This window comes from Rattus norvegicus, chromosome 2 (assembly GCF_021556685.1).
Source record: "Rattus norvegicus strain SHRSP/BbbUtx chromosome 2, alternate assembly SHRSP_T2T, whole genome shotgun sequence".
NCBI classification, from domain to species: domain Eukaryota; kingdom Metazoa; phylum Chordata; class Mammalia; order Rodentia; family Muridae; genus Rattus; species Rattus norvegicus.
The window spans coordinates 180,706,192-180,714,712 of record NC_141535.1 but is presented as its reverse complement, the minus strand read 5'-3'; the positions used below and the strand labels follow the sequence as shown (position 1 = coordinate 180,714,712).

The following is an 8,521-nucleotide window of genomic DNA, read 5'->3' as shown; positions in this document are numbered from 1 at the left end:
GATAGAAAGGAGACTGAGTGGTCTACAAGCAAATGGAAGTTTATAAAGATAAAGGAAGAAGCACAATGCTAGGATGTGATATTAAATTTTGATTGAACAACTTACTTAGGCAGCAAAAACGGTGTTTCTGATTGTTGGTCTTCAAACTTTGATAGCTTGACCATGGTAGTTAGGCTTAGGAGGAGGAAGTGGTCAAATAAGTGAATGGTGGTTAGTTTTAGAATCGTAATCTAATATGTTTTCTCAAGCTAAAGGAAATGGGAGAGAAGGGCAATGTTTGTCAGTCATGTTTGGCATACTAGGACTGTCCAGAGTCCTTCCACAGCATGTAATATTTTCCAGATTTCTTTAGGAAACAACTCTTTGTTGGCATTATGATCAGATTTGTGCTAAAAGAAATGTGTGGATTTTCAGAAATTAACAGTGGAAAGAACTGTGTCTCTAAACAACTAATTTTTCTGAACATCTGTGAGTCACTGAAATCTAGTCACTCTTCTGTGGTTACCCTCCTTGAGCTGGGCTCCTGTTAGTTGTGTGTTTTGTTAGTGGGCAGTGATACTCAGAAAAGGATCAAATCACTATGCAGCTAAGGTGCAGGGTAGGTGTGTATGGAAAGAAATTAACAAACAAATCAACCAAATTAAACCGAACTACTAAGATGGGTACCTCCCAAGATCATGTAAAAGTACTAATTTACAGCTCTTTTACAGGCTCAAAATGCAAGATAAACAACTTACGAGGCCAAGAAACTCTTAAAACTTAAGGATTCACAAAACCCCTCTCCAAGATTTACGTATGTAGTAATGATTGCTGGGATTCAGACTTTACATCCATTGGAGCCGTCTGCAAGTCACACAATGAGCTTCTGGGATGCAGCTTTCATGACTCATCCCCTATGCTGGATGGGCATTGTGGTGATCCAGCTGCCTTTAAACTCAATAAATATTGGTTTGCAAAACTGAAGTTTGGGAGAATCATTAGTTTTATCTGCTCTTGGTGTTGATATCTGAAGTAAGAAAACTTTTTCTTTTTCTTTTTCCCCTCAATGAATCACATCAAAGGAAGGGAAAGAACCAGAGTTGTATTATGGGATTTCCTGGGTATATTGTGTTTTAGTTCAAAAACAAAAATCTCCCTAGGTACTAGTCTCTAGCTAGTCAGAATCTGGCTGCTTTCCCTCATCAACATTCCTGTCTTCCTCCCCTCAAACTCTCATCTCCAACTCCTCACATGCTTACAGCCACCAGAGACCCAAAAATTTTTCTTGGATCTGGTACTAGGCCACCTTAGTGACTGATGCTTAGCACTCTATGTGTCTACATGAACATCTTGGGGGAAAGATTCCTGAGTCAGAGTCCAGGCCAAAGGACTTTATCACAAGACCCTTTATTTTTGTTCACAGGCTCAAAGTTATTGGAGGAAAGGAAAGGAGAAACATAAAACTTTCCTGAGTTGTTCCCTAAAGCCTCCTAAGTATTTGCTTCTCAACCTCACTGAGGATTGCTTTCTTTCTCTTTAAAACTACTTTTTCCTTGTTTATTTTCTCTAATTTTTATGTGTAGTGCAGTTTGACTTGTACATATGTCTGTCAGTTTACTACATGTGTGCCCTGTACCTGGAGGGAAAAAGAGGATGTCAAAACCCTAGAACTGATCTACAGATAATTGTGATACACAATGTGGATGCTGGAAACCAATCCTGGATCAACTGGAAGAGCAGCTCCTGCTCTTAAACTGTTGTGCCATCTTTCTGGCTCTGATTTTCTTTAGTTATCTTTAAAAAAATAGTTGCTTTTGGAAGCACATATTGTAAAATTGGAATAATATGGAGAAAATTAGCATAGTCCCTTTGCAAGAATGACATCCAAATTCATGATGTCCATATTTAAACAGAACTCAGACTGATAACTGTGGTAGACATTTAGCCCATGAGGTGATAAACACATCTGACCACAAATGCACATGCACAGTCCTGGTTGGAAAACTTGCTATGTAATGGGACAGAGAGTCACGTAACCAAGTCAGTGCATCAAGTGACAGGCTCACAGATGAACACCAGAGGTGTAGTCAGGTTTAGGCAAGAGTTCACGCGTATCAATTTTTTTTGCCCTATGTGTTAGCATTTTGTCATTTAAAGTTACATAGGAGTGCCTAATATGAGGTCAGCAGGGTGTCAGAGATGACAGTGTTGGGAATGCAGAAGGAACAGTAGGATGAGGAACTCCACCCCACTGAAGTGGGGGAGGGTAGCTGGTTCTGGGTACTGAGAGTAATTCATGAAACCCAGGAATCAGAGAGGTCTCTAGAGAGTAGACTGTGCACATAGATCTCACATCTGAGAATAAAATTTTATGTCTAGTAAGAGCTGAATAATATGCTCAGTAAAAATGCTGATTCAGGAGCCCAGATGGCTTTGCAGCCTGAACTCCATAGGTGATGACTGTCTTAAGGTATGGGTGTTCCAGGAGAGAAAAGGCTATGGTGTCGTGAAAGCAGAAGGTGGTTCAGGTGTCAGAATAAAACCTAAACAACATCTCCTGAACAACTTGTGAGTCTGCGAGTTTGCATATCTCTAAGCTTCACATATAGGTCAGAAGGAGCTCCCTCATTTGGGTTGGGATCCAGAGAGGAAATCAGCAGATTAATAACAAATAAAGGTAGCAGTGACTTTGTGAACACCTGACAGTGCTGTTGACTTAATGTAGCCACACGAATTGTAGTCACAAGGTGCATTTAAATTAGCTTTTTAAAATTTTCCTGTTAACACGAGAGATACATTTCCTTCTGATTTTTTTTTTTTATTAACTTGAGTATTTCTTATATACATTTCGAGTGTTATTCCCTTTCCCGGTTTCTGGGCAAACATCCCCCTCCCCCCTCCCCTTCCTTATGGGTGTTCCCCTCCCAACCCTCCCCCCATTGCCGCCCTCCACCCATAGACTAGTTCACTGGGGGTTCAGTCTTAGCAGGACCCAGGGCTTCCCCTTCCACTGGTGCTCTTACTAGGATATTCATTGCTACCTATGGGGTCAGAGTCCAGGGTCAGTCCATGTATAGTCTTTAGGTAGTGGCTTAGTCCCTGGAAGCTCTGGTTGCTTGGCATTGTTGTACTTTTGGGGTCTCGAGCCCCTTCAAGCTCTTCCAGTTCTTTCTCTGATTCCTTCAATAGGGGACCTATTCTCAGTTCAGTGGTTTGCTGCTGGCATTCGCCTCTATATTTGCTGTATTCTGGCTGTGTCTCTCAGGAGCGATCTACATCCGGCTCCTGTCGGTCTGCACTTCTTTGCTTCATCCATCTTGTCTAATTGGGTGGCTGTATATGTATGGGCCACATGTGGGGCAGGCTCTGAATGGGTGTTCCTTCAGTCTCTGTTTTAATCTTTGCCTCTCCCTTCCCTGCCAAGGGTATTCTTTTTCCTCATTTAAAGAAGGAGTGAAGCATTCACATTTTGATCATCCATCTTGAGTTTCGTTTGTTTTAGGGATCTAGGGTAATTCAAGCATTTGGGCTAATAGCCACTTATCAATGAGTGCATACCATGTATGTCTTTCTGTGATTGGGTTAGCTCACTCAGGATGATATTTTCCAGTTCCAACCATTTGCCTACGAATTTCATAAAGTCGTTGTTTTTGATAGCTGAGTAATATTCCATTGTGTAGATGTACCACATTTTCTGTATCCATTCCTCTGTTGAAGGGCATCTGGGTTCTTTCCATTTTCTGGCTATTATAAATAAGGCTGCGATGAACATAGTGGAGCACGTGTCTCTATTATATGTTGAGGCATCTTTTGGGTATATGCCCAAGAGAGGTATAGCTGGATCCTCAGGCAGTTCAATGTCCAATTTTCTGAGGAACCTCCAGACTGATTTCCAGAATGGTTTTACCAGTCTGCAATCCCACCAACAATGGAGGAGTGTTCCTCTTTCTCCACATCCTCGCCAGCATCTGCTGTCACCTGAGTTTTTGATCTTAGCCAATCGCACTGGTGTGAGGTGAAATCTCAGGTTTGTTTTGATTTGCATTTCCCTTATGACTAAAGATGTTGAACATTTCTTTAGGTGTTTCTCAGCCATTCGGCATTCCTCAGCTGTGAATTCTTTGTTTAGCTCTGAACCCCATTTTTTAATAGGGTTATTTGTTTCCCTGCGGTCTAACTTCTTGAGTTCTTTGTATATTTTGGATATAAGGCCTCTATCTGTTGTAGGATTGGTAAAGATCTTTTCCCAATCTGTTGGTTGCCGTTTTGTCCTAACCACAGTGTCCTTTGCCTTACAGAAGCTTTGCAGTTTTATGAGATCCCATTTGTCGATTCTTGATCTTAGAGCATGAGCCATTGGTGTTTTGTTCAGGAAATTTTTTCCAGTGCCCATGTGTTCCAGATGCTTCCCTAGTTTTTCTTCTATTAGTTTGAGTGTGTCTGGTTTGATGTGGAGGTCCTTGATCCACTTGGACTTAAGCTTTGTACAGGGTGATAAGCATGGATCGATCTGCATTCTTCTACATGTTGCCCTCCAGTTGAACCAGCACCATTTGCTGAAAATGCTATCTTTTTTCCATTGGATGGTTTTGGCTCCTTTGTCAAAGATCAAGTGACCATAGGTGTGTGGGTTCATTTCTGGGTCTTCAATTCTATTCCATTGGTCTATCTGTCTGTCTCTGTACCAATACCATGAAGTTTTTATCACTATTGCTCTGTAATACTGCTTGAGTTCAGGGATAGTGATTCCCCCTGAAGTCCTTTTATTGTTGAGGATAGTTTTAGCTATCCTGGGTTTTTTTGTTATTCCAGATGAATTTGCAAATTGTTCTGTCTAACTCTTTGAAGAATTGGATTGGTATTTTGATGGGGATTGCATTGAATCTGTAGATTGCTTTTGGTAAAATGGCCATTTTTACTATATTAATCCTGCCAATCCATGAGCATGGGAGATCTTTCCATCTTCTGAGGTCTTCTTCAATTTCTTTCCTCAGTGTCTTGAAGTTCTTATTGTACAGATCTTTTACTTGCTTGGTTAAAGTCACACAGAGGTACTTTATATTATTTGGGTCTATTATGAAGGGTGTCGTTTCCCTAATTTCTTTCTCGGCTTGTTTCTCTTTTGTATAGAGGAAGGCTACTGATTTATTTGAGTTAATTTTATACCCAGCCACTTTGCTGAAGTTGTTTATCAGCTTTAGTAGTTCTCTGGTGGAACTTTTGGGATCACTTAAATATACTATCATGTCATCTGCAAATAGTGATATTTTGACCTCTTCTTTTCCGATCTGTATCCCTTTGATCTCCTTTTGTTGTCTGATTGCTCTGGCTAGAACTTCAAGAACTATATTGAATAAGTAGGGAGAGAGTGGGCAGCCTTGTCTAGTACCTGATTTTAGTGGGATTGCTTCAAGTTTCTCTCCATTTAGTTTAATGTTAGCAACTGGTTTGCTGTATATGGCTTTTACTATGTTTAGGTATGGGCCTTGAATTCCTATTCTTTCCAGGACTTTTATCATGAAGGGGTGTTGAATTTTGTCAAATGCTTTCTCAGCATCTAATGAAATGATCATGTGGTTCTGTTCTTTCAGTTTGTTTATATGATGAATCACGTTGATGGTTTTCCGTATATTAAACCATCCCTGCATGCCTGGGATGAAGCCTACTTGATCATGGTGGATGATTGTTTTGATGTGCTCTTGAATTCGGTTTGCCAGAATTTTATTGAGTATTTTTGCATCGATATTCATAAGGGAAATTGGTCTGAAGTTCTCTTTATTTGTTGTGTCTTTGTGTGGTTTAGGTATAAGAGTAATTGTGGCTTCGTAGAAGGAATTCGGTAGTGCTCCATCTGTGTCAATTTTGTGGAATAGTTTGGATAATATTGGTATGAGGTCTTCTATGAAGGTTTGATAGAATTCTGCACTAAACCCGTCTGGACCTGGGCTCTTTTTGGTTGGGAGACCTTTAATGACTGCTTCTATTTCCTTAGGAGTTATGGGGTTGTTTAACTGGTTTATCTGTTCCTGATTTAACCTCGATACCTGGTATCTGTCTAGGAAATTGTCCATTTCCTGAAGATTTTCAAATTTTGTTGAATATAGGTTTTTATAGTAAGATCTGATGATTTTTTGAATTTCCTCCGAATCTGTAGTTATGTCTCCCTTTTCATTTCTGATTTTGTTAATTTGGACACACTCTCTGTGTCCTCTCGTTAGTCTGGCTAAGGGTTTATCTATCTTGTTGATTTTCTCAAAGAACCAACTTTTGGTACTGTTGATTCTTTCTATGGTCCTTTTTGTTTCTACTTGGTTGATTTCAGCTCTGAGTTTGATTATTTCCTGCCTTCTACTCCTCCTGGGTGTATTTGCTTCTTTTTGTTCTAGAGCTTTTAGGTGTGCTGTCAAGCTGCTGACATATGCTCTTTCCTGTTTCTTTCTGCAGGCACGCAGCGCTATGAGATTTCCCATTAGCACAGCTTTCATTGTGTCCCATAAGTTTTGGTATGTTGTATCTTCATTTTCATTAAATTCTAAAAAGTTTTTAATTTCTTTCTTTATTTCTTCCTTGACCAGGTTATCATTGAGTAGAGCATTGTTCAATTTCCACGTATATGTGGGCATTCTTCCCTTATTGTTATTGAAGACCAGTTTTAGGCCATGGTGGTCCGATAGCACGCATGGGATTATTTCTATCTTTCTGTACCTGTTGATGCCCGTTTTTTGACCAATTATATGGTCAATTTTGGAGAAAGTACCATGAGGAGCTGAGAAGAAGGTATATCCTTTTGCTTTAGGATAGAATGTTCTATAAATATCCGTTAAGTCCATTTGGCTCATGACTTCTCTTAGTCTGTCTACATCACTGTTTAATTTCTGTTTCCATGATCTGTCCATTGATGAGAGTGGGGTGTTGAAATCTCCCACTATTATTGTGTGAGGTGCAATGTGTGTTTTGAGCTTTAGTAAGGTTTCTTTTACGTATGTAGGTGCCCTTGTATTTGGAGCATAGATATTTAGGATTGAGAGTTCATCTTGGTTGATTTTTCCTTTGATGAATATGAAGTGTCCTTCCTTATCTTTTTTGATGACTTTTAGTTGGAAATTGATTTTATTTGATATTAGAATGGCTACTCCAGCTTGCTTCTTCTGGCCATTTGCTTGGAAAGTTGTTTTCCAGCCTTTCACTCTGAGGTAGTGTCTGTCTTTGTCTCTGAGGTGTGTTTCCTGTAGGCAGCAGAATGCAGGGTCCTCGTTGCGTATCCAGTTTGTTAATCTATGTCTTTTTATTGGGGAGTTGAGGCCATTGATATTGAGAGATATTAAGGAATAGTGATTATTGCTTCCCGTTATATTCATATTTGGATGTGAGGTTATGTTTGTGTGCTTTCATCCTCTTTGTTTTGTTGCCAAGACGATTAGTTTCTTGCTTCTTCTAGGGTATAGCTTGCCTCCTTATGTTGGGCTTTACCATTTATTATCCTTTGTAGTGCTGGATTTGTAGAAAGATATTGTGTAAATTTGGTTTTGTCATGGAATATCTTGGTTTCTCCATCAATGTTAATTGAGAGTTTTGCTGGATACAGTAACCTGGGCTGGCATTTGTGTTCTCTTAGGGTCTGTATAACATCAGTCCAGGATCTTCTGGCCTTCATAGTTTCTGGGGAGAAGTCTGGTGTGATTCTGATAGGTCTCCCTTTATATGTTACTTGACCTTTTTCCCTTACTGCTTTTAATATTCTTTCTTTATTTTGTGCGTTTGGTGTTTTGACAATTATGTGACGGGAGGTGTTTCTTTTCTGGTCCAATCTGTTTGGAGTTCTGTAGGCTTCTTGTATGTCTATGGGTATCTCTTTTTTTAGGTTAGGGAAGTTTTCTTCTATGATTTTGTTGAAGATATTTACTGGTCCTTTGAGCTGGTAGTCTTCACTCTCTTCTATACCTATTATCCTTAGGTTTGATCTTCTCATTGAGTCCTGGATTTCCTGTATGTTTTGGACCAGTAGCTTTTTCCGCTTTACATTATCTTTGACAGTTGAGTCAATGATTTCTATGGAATCTTCTGCTCCTGAGATTCTCTCTTCCATCTCTTGTATTCTGTTGGTGAAGCTTGTATCTACAGCTCCTTGTCTCTTCTTTTGGTTTTCTATATCCAGGGTTGTTTCCATGTGTTCTTTCTTGATTGCTTCTATTTCCATTTTTAATTCCTTCAACTGTTTGATTGTGTTTTCCTGGAATTCTTTCAGGGATTTTTGCGATTCCTCTCTGTAGGCTTTTACTTGTTTATTAATGTTTTCCTGTGCTTCCCTAAGTGTGTTCATGTCTTTCTTGAAGTCCTCCAGCATCATGATCAAATATGATTTTGAAACTAGATCTTGCTTTTCTGGTGTGTTTGGATATTCCATGTTTGTTTTGGTGGGAGAATTGGGCTCCGATGATGGCATGTAGTCTTGGTTTCTGTTGCTTGGGTTCCTGCGCTTGCCTCTCGCCATCAGATTATCTCTAGTGTTACTTTGTTCTGCTATTTCTGACAGTGGCTAGAC

The 8,521-nt window shown here is 39.7% G+C and overlaps 1 pseudogene; it reads left to right on the top strand.

The window, feature by feature from the left end:
- Positions 1-1,787: 1,787 nt before the first annotated feature.
- LOC148006715 (U6 spliceosomal RNA) lies at positions 1,788-1,888 on the top strand (annotated as a pseudogene).
- Positions 1,889-8,521: the final 6,633 nt, after the last annotated feature.